The 12,583-nt window shown below is 46.5% G+C and overlaps 1 protein-coding gene and 1 pseudogene across 1 annotated transcript in view; both read left to right on the top strand.

The window, feature by feature from the left end:
- TMEM132E (transmembrane protein 132E) overlaps positions 1-12,583 on the top strand; it is a 1,029,855-nt gene that overhangs the window by 227,382 nt on the left and 789,890 nt on the right. The gene's annotated exons all lie outside the window — the stretch shown is intronic.
- Positions 1,388-1,506, top strand: LOC147729828 (U2 spliceosomal RNA; annotated as a pseudogene).

The following is a 12,583-nucleotide window of genomic DNA, read 5'->3' as shown; positions in this document are numbered from 1 at the left end:
ACCCACCCGCTTCCATCCCACTTCCCAAGCCATACTTCTGCCAACCACCCCTTTTCCTTGCCCTGTTGTTAACTTTATTTTATTTTTTTACTTTATCAGCAGAAAAGGCAGTTACAATTTTCAAACAGGCTGCCCCTTCCTTTATAATGCGGCTTCAAGCATTTTATGAAGTTTTATTGTGTGGTGCCTGCAGCAGCTATTTTGGCTTTTGTTTGTGCTGATGCTGTTGAGCATCTACAATAAGCATTGGCAAAGCAAAAAGCCCACACTTTCAGACTCAGCCTACATTCACTACCAACTGTGTTGACACTTTTCATTTGGAGACACAAACAACAACTCTGTACCTGATTCAGTCTGGGCAATCGAGCTATTGCTACTTTCGACATGAAATTAGGCTCAGACTCTTAAATAAAACCTTCCCGTGAACCTCGTAGATTGCCTGCATTATTAAGCAGCTCTGACGTGGTTCAAAAGATTTTAATTTATTTAGGCATCTTCAGGATTTGGCTGGTCTTGAGGTGAAAACTGGTATTTGATCTATGGTAGGTTTTACTTGAGCCACTGCACCCCTCCTTACTTAATCTATCACAGATTATGCTAACTGCAGAAGACTTAAAGTGAGGCGCACTCAATACTGACCCACTAGAGAGAGAGCAGTGGCAGCCTAGATCTTTCATCGTAAGGTAACCAGTTCACTCCTAAATATCGCAGGATTTCTGTCCTTCACACTCTTCAATATGAAACGTCACTGCACTGTAGCGGTGTGGTGCGTGCTTTGCAACATGAAAAAGCTGTGGTTAATACAAATGTGCACTCATACACATGCCCTACATCTTTAAAATTGGCTCTAGGTGTAAATAATGCTTCTTTATTCCCATTATAAATGTTCCACTTCATCATGTCTGCTCCATCCATTATCGTCTTAATTGTTGTTCCCCTTTGTCTTCATGTCCATCTGTTTTCCACTCTATTTTCTCTCCTCACTTGTCCTCCTTTCCATTTGTCATTTCCATTATCCTTCTTCCCTCCATTGTTGACCCCTCATCATTGATTCAACTCTTCATTCCTCTTTTCCATCAGTTGGTCTTTTTCTGAACCTTTCCCCTCTTCCATCGCTTGCCTCAACTGGTTTTCCTTTCTCTGTGTTGCTCCCCACACTGTTGCTCTACTCCTTATTGCTCTTCGTCTTGTTTCTCTCCTATTGTTAACCCCGCCTCTCGTTCCTTTCTTCCACCACTGCCACTTTAGTCTCTGTCGTTGCCACTCCACGATCATCGTTGCTCCACCATCGTTACCTCTCCTCTGTTGGTTCCCTCTCTCCTCTTTCATTGAGTAACCCTTAGTTCTTCGCTTACGTCAATGGTAAATCGGTGATACAGTGCCTGTAATCACTTCTCGGCCTTGTGGCTTCGATCAAGTGTAATATCTGTTCTTATCCGTTTAAAGATACAGTGCCTGCCAAAGATTGCTTTTTTTTTCTTTACATGAAGCTTCAGTCTACCCCTCCCACATTTTGTAAGCGTGCTGCATCATCAAATTGCTTTTCATCACCTTGGCACTAAAAGCAGAGAGTAAAACACTTCCTTAAATGAGTGGATGGACTCTAAATCACCACTGACCTTCATCTGCGCTCAAGGCAAGGAGACCTCTTGCAAGCTGGCTTCCTCTGCTGGCGGAGATGTGAAAATAGACAATGGACTCTAAATACCTAATTATTGTGTTGATATGTGGCCCTCAATGCCATTATGCATCCTGCAGAAGCCGGCAGAGGCAATATATGCTCTTAATAAAACCAAAGGGAGCGTGGTAAACATGACTTGGAGGAATGAGGCAAGCACTTGGCTTGGAGTCTCCATTGCCATGTATGTGATGCGCGTCCTTGAGGCTAGGCGCGCTCCAGGCCGAGAGAAGGAGTTGGGCAAATGAATCTTCCCATTCACAAGCAGGTCTCCCTGGGTGGAAAGGACGTAAGGGGTCAGCAGGCACTGCAGATATTGGTTTCTCCGCGTCTCTGCAGCGGCTGAGGTAGTTTTTCCAATTCAGCAGTAATGGGCTCAGCCTGAAGCCGTGCTCGCGCGTCCTCTCGTCCGCTTAGTGGTGATGAGTACCGCAGGAGAAAGTGATTTACCTGAAATCATATATTGCGTGAGTGGAGGAGTGCGGACTGCGAACGCAACCACTTACTCCTGCCTGAACACATCTTTACTTGTGGTCTCTGAGCATAAATGACATTTATTAGAAAATCCTCAGAGAATTTGATTTAGCGCAATTCAAAAAAACATAATAATCCATCCAGCCCAACATTCCGTCCAGGAAGTACTCGATTTTGAACGGAAGTGGTTCATTTTTATAAAGTTTTCTCTATAATTATTGTAATCCATCCACCAGCTACCCATCCATCGCGAAACCTCTGGAATTGAGGCCTCAGCATTTAACTCCATTAGTGTGGTGCAAGCGTACTCCTTCGAAGCACAGAAATTTAACTGCACCAACAAAAAGGAGACAAACATGCTTAATTTGTGCTGGTGCTTACTGATGGCTGGCCCCGGCACTCATATTCATCATCATCATATTGTGACCAAGCACAACATAATGAGAAAGGGATAAAAATGAGAAATAAGATACGAAAAAGTGACGAAGTGAAGAACATGCTAGAGTGAGATAAACAGATAAAAAAATGTATAATGATGGCGGAGAGAGGCATGAAGTGGAATCAAGGGTAGGCAGTATTAGCATTCAGCACTACCGCCTTTCGTCTACGCTGGCTGTGGGCGCTTAAGAAAAACTTTGAGGCCCAGCACTTAATAATTATTTTGCAAATGAGATCCAATAAGTGCGATGATGAATAAAACTGGTTCAACTACTGGAACTAAGTGCTACTAGACCGCATGGACGGCAAAGCTGAAGTGTGAGGGATGGATAGTTACATAGTTCCCATCCCTCGTGAGCCTCAGCACTTTATCACATCAAATGGGCATCCTTCCCTTTCTAAAAAACCACATCACATGCGGAGTAATACTGTGCAAGGTAAACTTGGAATACTGTGAGACATACCCCAAGCCAATGCAGTCATCAGATACACATACCAACATTTAGGAGGAGTCGCTGTGCCTTCATTGACTCATAAAAGCGCATTGCTTCTCACAGTGCTAACAGCTCACCTGGAGCATTGCACGGACATCCAGCTGGGTCTCCTGATGGAGCGACAAGTCCGATTCTAAGGCGAATAAAGCCATGCATTAATTGTGTACACGTGGGCAACCAGCTGTGCACGCCCTGTATTGTTTATTGATGAGAAAAAAAAGAGATCAAATCGCAATATTTTGCGCAGTATAGAAAGCATGGTGTAATCATGCAATGGGATGATATTCCATGTCTTGCAAATGTACTATCCTACAAAACGTCTACGGATTGGCCCCACTATCGATTTCCTTCAACATGGCTCAGTAGAAAAAACAGCAGGTAGGGGCCTACACTTCGAGGGACGAACCTACTAACATGTAACTCCATCACACTCTGAACTTGAGGCAGCGTTCCACAAGATTACCTGAGGTCTGAAAAACCCTCTCCCTTGGCTGTGGTTTAAGCTGAAAAACAGATTTGCCAACCATGTACTGCTCAAATTTTTATCTGGTAATTCCAAGGTTCCCTTCCTGCAACCACAAATAGCTAAGACCTACGGTATTATGTTTATCTGTGGGGTGTGTTCATCAAAATTAAGGGGACAGAGTTTTATTCTAAATGCTCTGGGGGGGGGTCTCACACCGAAACAATGCCGGCTTTGATTTTATAGGGAAAGATCATTAGAATGGGGCATCTGTCCTTGATCATTCATGGCGGTTCTCTTTGCGTGGTTTGATGCAGTCTCAGAGCTCTGACGTGTGATCATTTGAACACTCAAAGCAATCAATCATTTTATTTCACTCTTGTAATGATGGCGTTGTTCGCTGCATTGGTCGCTGGCGATGTATTTATTATCTGGTGCTGGCTGTGCTGAGACTTCTTCATTTCCTGCTCGTGCTGGGAATGTCAGTCTCTCCGTAAAGTGCTGGAAAAGTCACTGAAGGAGTGAGATTCCAAAGTGACCCCTGAAAGCACCATCCAGTAAGTCATAGCAGCAGCAGCTGTATAGTCTGACAGCAAAGCGCTTGCCAACCAAATCAGGTTGCCCTACGTTTAAACCCAATCTAAAAGTGAAATGACTTTGCAAGAAAACAATAAAAACTGCAATCAATTCCACTCTGAAGCACTGCTAAGAGAAGATCGAAAATCTTCTGTAATGTGTCCATAAATATGTCCCCGCTACAATTACTAATTAAAATAGCGGTGAGAATGGAAGCCTGCTTCTTCCTGTGACCCTGCTAACATGTTCACTCTTCAGTCTTTGCGGCTTGTCACTATGTGAGTGCGCTTTAACCTGATGTTTGCTTGCATGGGAAACCCACCTGCCCCTTCCCAAGCCCACACCGACATTCATCTTGGGAATCATGGATGCAAATACTATAACGACACGTGGTGCAGGGCCGGACTTGCCATAGCGGGCACCGGGCAATCCCCTGGTGCGCCGCAAGGGTGGGGGCCGATTTTGGGCCCCCAAGGGCCGTTTTTGCAGCATAGCTGCAAAATCGTCCCTGTAACGAAATCGGCCGAAAACCGGCCCCGGCAAAGAGCTCGGCGGCACCTCCAACCCCCCGAGTGGGGAGGAGGGCCGGCCGAGCACTTTACCAGGGCCGGTTGTGGTTCCCAGTCCGGCCTTGACGTGGTGTGACTGTCTCGTCTGCCACCCAACTCCCCAAGTCGGTCATGACCCTCCATGGGAGTCAGACCTGGAACACTTTACGGAAGAAAATTGATCTGCTCTCTGTGGAATCTGCTATTTTTTGTTGTCGCTGAAATATGTTGTACTATTTTCTCTGAAATCTGTGTTTTTTGTCTCTGGAATGCTTTCTGCGTTCTCTTTCTCGCTCTCTTGCTCTCTCTATTTTGAATCGGTTTGCTTCCTTCTCTGGCATCTGGTTTCCTCCTTCTCTGTCATGTTTTCCTCCCTCTCTCAAATCTGTTTTCTTCCCGGTCAGGGATGTCCTTTTCTTTCTCTATGGGATTTATAATTCTCCTTCTCTATGCAATCTGTTCTCCTTCCTCTCCGTTCTGCCTCCTCTCTGCAGTCTGTTCTTATTCATTGCTTGGAATATGTTCATCTCCGTTTATGGACTCAGTTCTACTTCCTCTATGGAACTGGTTCTTTTTCTCCCTGGAGTCTTTTCTTTTCTCTACTTTTGGAATCTGTTCTCTACATTTTCTATTATTTGATCTCATTCTTGGTTGGGGTTGGTACTGCTATCTGATTTTCTTCTCTTCGCCTACCATTCTTAGAACAGGTCAGCTCTGTCCATGTTATGCAGCATTCTCACTCTTATTTAGTTACTTGTCTTCCTTGGGACCTGCTGATGTGCCAGCATCTTTCTCAGTAGCAAAGACAAGCAGCCTCACCCCTGACACTATTGGGTGGTTTCTACAACTTCAGAAATTTGGGAAAGAGCTAGAGACCATGACAGCAGAGGTCTCTGGCGGTCATGAGGCAAGTCAGCAGGTGTCTTGCACAGATTAGGTACACAATCTCCAGCAGGAACATTTTAGGGACTCAGGATAGTTTCAAGATGGCCCCTTTGTAGAGGCACAGTGCTCAAAATATGTAGTCCGCTGTAGGTACCAGAAGGTGGAGATTTTAAGCCAAAGTGATCACTGGCCTGTAAGGCTCCCCCCTTTGTAATGTGTTGTAGTCCCATTCATAATTTGGGAGCATTATGCGATGGCACCAGAAATCTCTCAGTTGACATATTTTCCAACCCAAAATAGCTTCTGAGATCTTGCTGAGTGTGAACTTTCACAGGCATATCCTGCCATCACAAGAGGCTATTTTTGGTGCAGCCCACGCCCAGGGAATGAGGGTTGTGCCCTTGAGAGTTTATGGACTGTAGGAAAGGTTGAGTGGCAGAGAGTGAATGGCAGGTGAAGGTGGGAGGTTGTCTAGCTGTGGGAAGTGGGAGAGTCAATCCAGTACAGAAAGGAATCCACCACATTCCCTGAGAACACGAGGAGACACACATGCCCAGAACAGAGAATGTCAACTGGGTATCCCAAAATAGATTTTCAGCATAAATATGATTGTCCATGTGAAATTATAACTTGAAAGACACAACAAAACTGTAATAACGTGTGTGAACCAATTTGCTAAGCTGGGAGGAGAGAGGAAGCAGTTGCGGTGTCCGCTGTGAGGGAGCTCCTGTGATGCCCAAATGTATGGCTCCTGTGAAAGTGTTTGCTGAATTTGCAGTGTCTCTCCATCTGGAGACATAGGTAGATGCCCTTGCACTTCTCCAGGTGAGGTGTTACCACTGACAGAAGCAATTTAGTATGAGCCGAAGACGACATTGGATCCCCTCCTCGTCACGCTTAGCCGTCCTACATGGTGGAATATGTATCTGAGTACTCTTAGCATAGCTTAGGGCCTCACAGTATCTCAAGGTTACAATGTCCCGGAAGTAGAACTCAGTAACAGCTCTTGTTGGACTGACACGCGGGCTTGGAGGTGGTAGACGCCTTGCATGTATTAGCAGATGTGCACACAGTCACCAGGGGCCTCAGGTTGAGTGACACCTGAGTGCCGCGGCGCGCGCAGGCTGGCAGGCATGACATACCTGGCAGGATGATGAGCAGCCCACATAGGTTTGCATCTGCCACTAACACGGATGATGCCAGTTCTGTCGGTTCTGAGAAAGCTTTAAGCATTGTCATGAGAGGGTCTCACTACAAACCTGCACCTGCACATCTTGTTCTGGTTTTTTTTACATAATGAAAACACATCTGTTCATATTGATACAGCTGGAAACATCTGCACAATTGTGCCACTCACTTGGCATTCTCCTCGCTTCAATTTGAAATCCTTTGAGGCTTTAGCCATCAAACCCTGCACTCTATCTTGCAGACCCGGATCTATGCAGCTGTGTCGTGGCCGGAGTGTTGTATACTGCAGGGGGCAAGCAACATTGAGTAGAGCTTTGGAAGCCTGCCATCTACAGTCTTGAATGTACCCGTATGCCCTGGGCTGGCTTTTTGCATGTGCGGAGTGGCGGTTCGCTTGGAGTGGGTGTGGTCGGGGGAAGGGTAGAGGGGATTAAACAAAAATAAAAAATGTAAAACGTACCTTCTCCACCGCACGCCTCTCCCGCCGCTGCACGCCTCTCCTCCTCTGCTGGAAGCACTCAGGCTTCCGGGCTCTCCCAGCAAATCACGACGCTGCGCAAGCAGCGTCATGTTTGGACTGATTGGCCTATTTGGATGCTCAGGCAATGCCTAGGGAGGCTAGGCATGACCTCCAAAGGGCTGTTCAACACAGCCCAAAGGAGAAAATTGCAAGTGCGCATGACGGTTTGGCCAGCCCTAATGGGGTCAGGGAGCCTGCTCCAACTGACTCCCATAAAAAAAATATGATAATAACGTCTTGTTATTATCATTTTCTTTGAGTGGGGCGACGCTCCTCCACCTTAGTGGAGGTGCCGCCACTGCATGTGCGAGCTGGGCCCAGGGTGCCAAGATTTAGAGGAGCATACACTGCTGACCTTGCAAGTTGCCTTAAATAATGTTTTCATTGGTTCATTACATGCAGACCAGCTTTAAAATCTTTTCACTACTTTCCATAGTCTCCCACCGATTGACTTTCTTCCACTTTCCCTTGTTTCTTCCTCTCACCCTGAACCCTCCCATGAGCTATAACCTTCAGTTTAGCAACTTAATAGCTGATTTTGGTGCAGGGTGCAAATGGGTGTTCACTCCTTAGCCACTGCGCTGAGGTATGCAGCTAGGACGTGACCTGTGAGCACAATGCCCCCCCCCCTGCTAGGATCACCAATGGAAGGAGTGGATGGGGAAGGAGTGGAGGAAGACTGTTAGTAGGGGCACCACATTTAGGCCCTGATTCTCAAACGTTAAGTGCCGGGTTAGCAGAACTTTTTTAACGCTAACCCGACGCTAAACCCATTTTGGAATTCACAAATCAACTCAAATAAATATTTGCCTTGGTTTGTATGGTAAAGTAACTGCTTTGCATTATTCCGCATTAAGGGAGGGTCACATGGGTGTTCACCCATGCTTTTTGATGCTAAACCCTAATCACTAACATTACTGGAAAGACTTTAGCGCCAAAAATGGATACCGCTTAAAAATTTTCTCTCTATGCTTTTCCAGATTTGCTGCACTGAGCAGCACACATACAAAGTAGGAAATGCTTTTAGACATGTCTAGGCATTTTATTTTGTACAAGAAGGCTATCCTTCCTGTACAAAACTGGCGCTGAGGTATGTGCCTGGCGCACGGCTGCTGAAATCAGCCCCGGCGCTAGGGAGAGGGGAGGAGAGTGGCATTTCTCTGTGAATATGGGGCTCTTCTCCTCCCTCCCTGTCACGCAACGCAGCACAGCGGCTTAGGAGGCTGCGCTGTATGACACTGATCAGAATCTGAGCCAATGTTTCGATCGGGGCGCTGCCTCTTGAAGGGATGGCCCTGCTTGTGCCCCACACACCTCCCGCTCTGTACCACGCGTGCTTCATAGCCATATGTATGAGGGCCACTGCGTGAGAGCGCACACCGGAACATATTAGCAATATTGCGTGAAAGGGCGTGCCAGGGAAGAGGCTCAGGCTTCAAATCAGTGTCCACGTTTCAAAATGGCAACAGGTAAGCGCACTTAGAAAACGGTGCTGGTCACGGGTGGCATGCAGAGAGGCCTCAGAACCTCAAAGAGGCATTAATACAGCACGTATGGCCTTTAGGTCGTGTCCCTGACGGCCGCAGGTGAAGCGGTGGATTCTGGGATCACAGGAAGGAAGTTGTACTTGAAAGTTTTGTAAACATTCTGCGCCAGCTGCAGAGAGTGCTGATAGATGCACCACAATAGCGAATAATTCAGGTTTGTTATCTCTTTGTGGCTTTAGTGTTCACATTTTGTCGATTTTTTATTGCTCCAGATTGCTGAAGACCAATACTTTTGTTTTTTTTCTGTTTGATGAGCAACATGTTTGTGTTTTAGGTGTCGCCTGAATAGTGATCAATCTTTCTCAAAATATCCATCGTTTAGGTGCAGCAAGAAGCGGCACTCGCTTTTTTAGAGGCTCCATGGAGTGGTTCAAAAAAAGAAGTTCATTGGAAGGGCACTATGTCACCTGCCAGGAATTTATGAATGTCATGAATTTAAAAAACTGGAGGTCGTGATTCCCCTCCATGCCCCTGTGGGTGTATTCTTACACTGACCACAAAAAAAGATGATATGATGGGAGGATGCTTGTAAATGGTCTGCCCTCTGGCAACCGCTCGGGGTAGCATCCTTTTTTGCCACCATGCCACCTCAGGTTAGACTCAGCCTTCTGCAGATCAGTCCTGGTCCTGCTCCAGTATTAACAGTGCAGCCCGAGCTGCCACGCCAAGCCCGCCCTGAACCAGAGTACAGGCGACCCAAGACCGGGGTCTGTGCTCATCATTGCTCTTCAGCCAGGTGTAGCTTGGTTCCAGGGGGACAGTGAGTGTGGGACCCGTGGCAGGGCGTACTCTCAGCCAGCTAGGATGTTACATCAAACACACAAACATGATGCAAATAAGACAGCGTTGAATGCGTGTGAGAGAGGAACTACACCCACCACATGAAATAACCTGGTTAAACTGTTCAAAATAAGTTTTGGCAAAGCCAATATGTGTGAGTTTAATGGGCTAATGCATGGAAAGACAGGCTCGGTTCAAGGGCTGCGTCACTGTATAACCTGATGTAAGGCAGTGAGAGCTTGGGGGAATAAAAAAAAAAGAACATAGACAGAACAGGCTCTGAAAGTGACAGGTTGCTAAAAAGAAGGCACACATAGTTGTGCATTTGTGAATGTACGACGTTACAGCGCATACATTTACAATGAATGCCTTAACAACGCAGTTTTTACATCGCAAAATTCTTTATAACGCATACATTTACATCGCATACAACTACAACAATTTTTTTTAAACAACACTTACAACGTATTCAATTACATTGCATTATACCTTTACAACACAAACCATGACATTGCATTTAAGGTAAGTATTGGATAGTGTAGGGGTAAAAATTACTATTCTAACTCCAGGGGGTGCAACAGTAGGGTAAGTGTTGGATAGTGTAGGGGTGGAAATTACTATTCTAACTCCAGGGGTGCAACAGTAGGGTAAGTGTTGCATAGTGTAGGGGTACTATGCGTTGTAAAGGTATGCGTTGTAATGACATGTGATTTATTACCTGTGTTGTAGTGACATGCAATGTAGTGTCATGCGTTGTAGTGACATGCAATGTAATGGATGCGTTGTAGTGACATGTGTTGTAAAGGATGCTGTGATGTTATACCTGCGTTGTTAATGTAGTGTGATGTAATGGTTGTGTTGTAAAGGTTGTTTCCCGCATTTGTGCATACCTATGTTTACATGTGTTAGTACTTTAAAGCCATGCGTCTTAGCTTTGTCAGTGCTTCTTTAGTTTTCTAATTTCTCATATTTCTAAGTGTAAAGTCGATGCCGAGAAGTGGGTTCAGTGTTTGGTGTCCCACATTACTCGAGATAGGCCAAAACTGACCCGGGGTTGCTTGTGCTTCCATTCAAAAGGCATTCAGCTTAGCAGTTAAGGCTGGATTATTGGCACAGGAACATGGCTGCACTACATATTATTGGTCTCTCTCTGTAGTTACCAAGTGAGCACAAAAAAGATGGACTGGACTGCAGACTAGGGTAATTACGAGCACCTGAGATTAACTAAAGCATTCCACTCATCACTGGTTTGCTTTGCCCATTGGTTGCAACTGTAGTCAATGCTATGTTCTCATTTCTGCTTTTATGGCAGCTGTTGTTGGGGCCATGGTCTGTGCTTTTGTTTGTGCTGTTTTAGGAGCAAACAAAGCGATACCAAAGGGGATGATGGACGGAGCGTTTGAGCAAATCAACCACTCACCCCCTGTCAACTGATCTGGGTTTAATCCATCACCATTCTTTAGCTCACTCCGCCACCCCAATTCAGACATGGCCATATGCAAATCATTCTGACCCTGTGCCTCATGGGAAAAGTCCAGCCCGAACTGCCAAGCCATGTCTTCCCTGGACCGGAAACAAGCATCCTGGGACTGGATGCAGATTCATAATCCTCATCAGCCAGGCTATCTTGAATCCAGTGGTAGAGTGTCTGTTTTTTCGCTGTTATCTGCGCCTTCTTGGCTACGACTGTTGCTGTTGTTGTCCCTACTAGGTCATTGTCAACTATTGTCACTGCTGTAGTCCCTTTAGGGGTAAAATCTTTAGTAAATACTGTGGCTTCTGAAAATATCTCTACTGTCAATGCTGTCGTTGTCCCGGCTGTGTTGGCAGCTGTGATCACTACTGTGGTCCCCCTGCTTCCATCAGTGGTGGAAAGTGTTGTCACCGCTTTGCTTTCTCTTCTGCTTGTGGTTGCTACTGTGGTGGTGGAGTATGTGGTTGTAGCTGCTTTGGCTACTGTTTTCCTAGCTTGATTGTAGTTTTGGCTGCTTCTGTTGTCCCTACAGTGGTGTTGTGTGGTGACAACTGTTGTTATAGCAGCTTGGGATTCAACAACAGGAAGCCGGCGCATGCACTGGATTTAAGCAGTGGCTCAGTGGTAGGGGACAGAAAGCCACTGGTGTGCTGGATGACAGCAGCACAGGGGCGGATGACAAGAAGCCATGGGGTATGCTAAACACAGTAGTGACTCCATGGCCCAATGATGGAAGCCGTGGAGAAGTGTGGCTCACTGGTTAGAGGACGCATACCCTGAAGCAGAGGTCAGACCCGGGACCAGGGTTCAATTCCCGACGCGGCAGGGTCTTGAGCCCAATTGTCCACGGACTCGATAATTCTCGCTTCGGTGCCCACTCTAATCACAGGTTCACACTCTGCAACTCTGGGCATGAAGCTTGCTTAATCTCCACAATGGCCCCCCCGCGGCCGGATGCCTGGCTTTTACCTTGGGGATGCCCAGTACGGGTTATCTCACAGGGAAAAGCCAGGACGGGTTCCCAAGGCAAGCGCCGAAATGCCCTAGGGTAAGTCGAGCGCTATATAAGAACACACATGCATACATGCTGGAAAACAGCAGGAGAAATGTTAGACATATATTGTCCTTGGCATTAGCTTAGCTTCTGCAGTGCAGAGGTTTGCAGGAGCGTACTTGTGTGCTCATGCAGGCCGGCATGGCCTATTGTGATGACAAGTTGTGTGTGTCTTCCCATTGACAATATGGCGGCTGTGCATGGCCATCGTTGGCAAGACACCAGCGTGTTGTCAATTACAATGTGGCTGTATATTTGAGGAGATTTGGCAATGGCAAGACACGCAACTAGCCAAGTACAGAGTGGCATGTTAGAATGCATGCTCCCGTGTGAGAACTCCAGCAAGGCAGTGTGCCGGGTGACCTTGTCTTACAGCAGCAGCAGGGCGCAGAGAGGCGACTGAAGGAAGAAGAGCCCAGAAGCCACATCAGGGGAGCTGGAAAGTCTGTCAATGGTATGCATTG

Source organism: Lissotriton vulgaris, chromosome 2_1 (genome assembly GCF_964263255.1).
Source record: "Lissotriton vulgaris chromosome 2_1, aLisVul1.2, whole genome shotgun sequence".
NCBI lineage: Eukaryota > Metazoa > Chordata > Amphibia > Caudata > Salamandridae > Lissotriton > Lissotriton vulgaris.
This window is presented reverse-complemented; position numbering and strand designations above follow the sequence as displayed.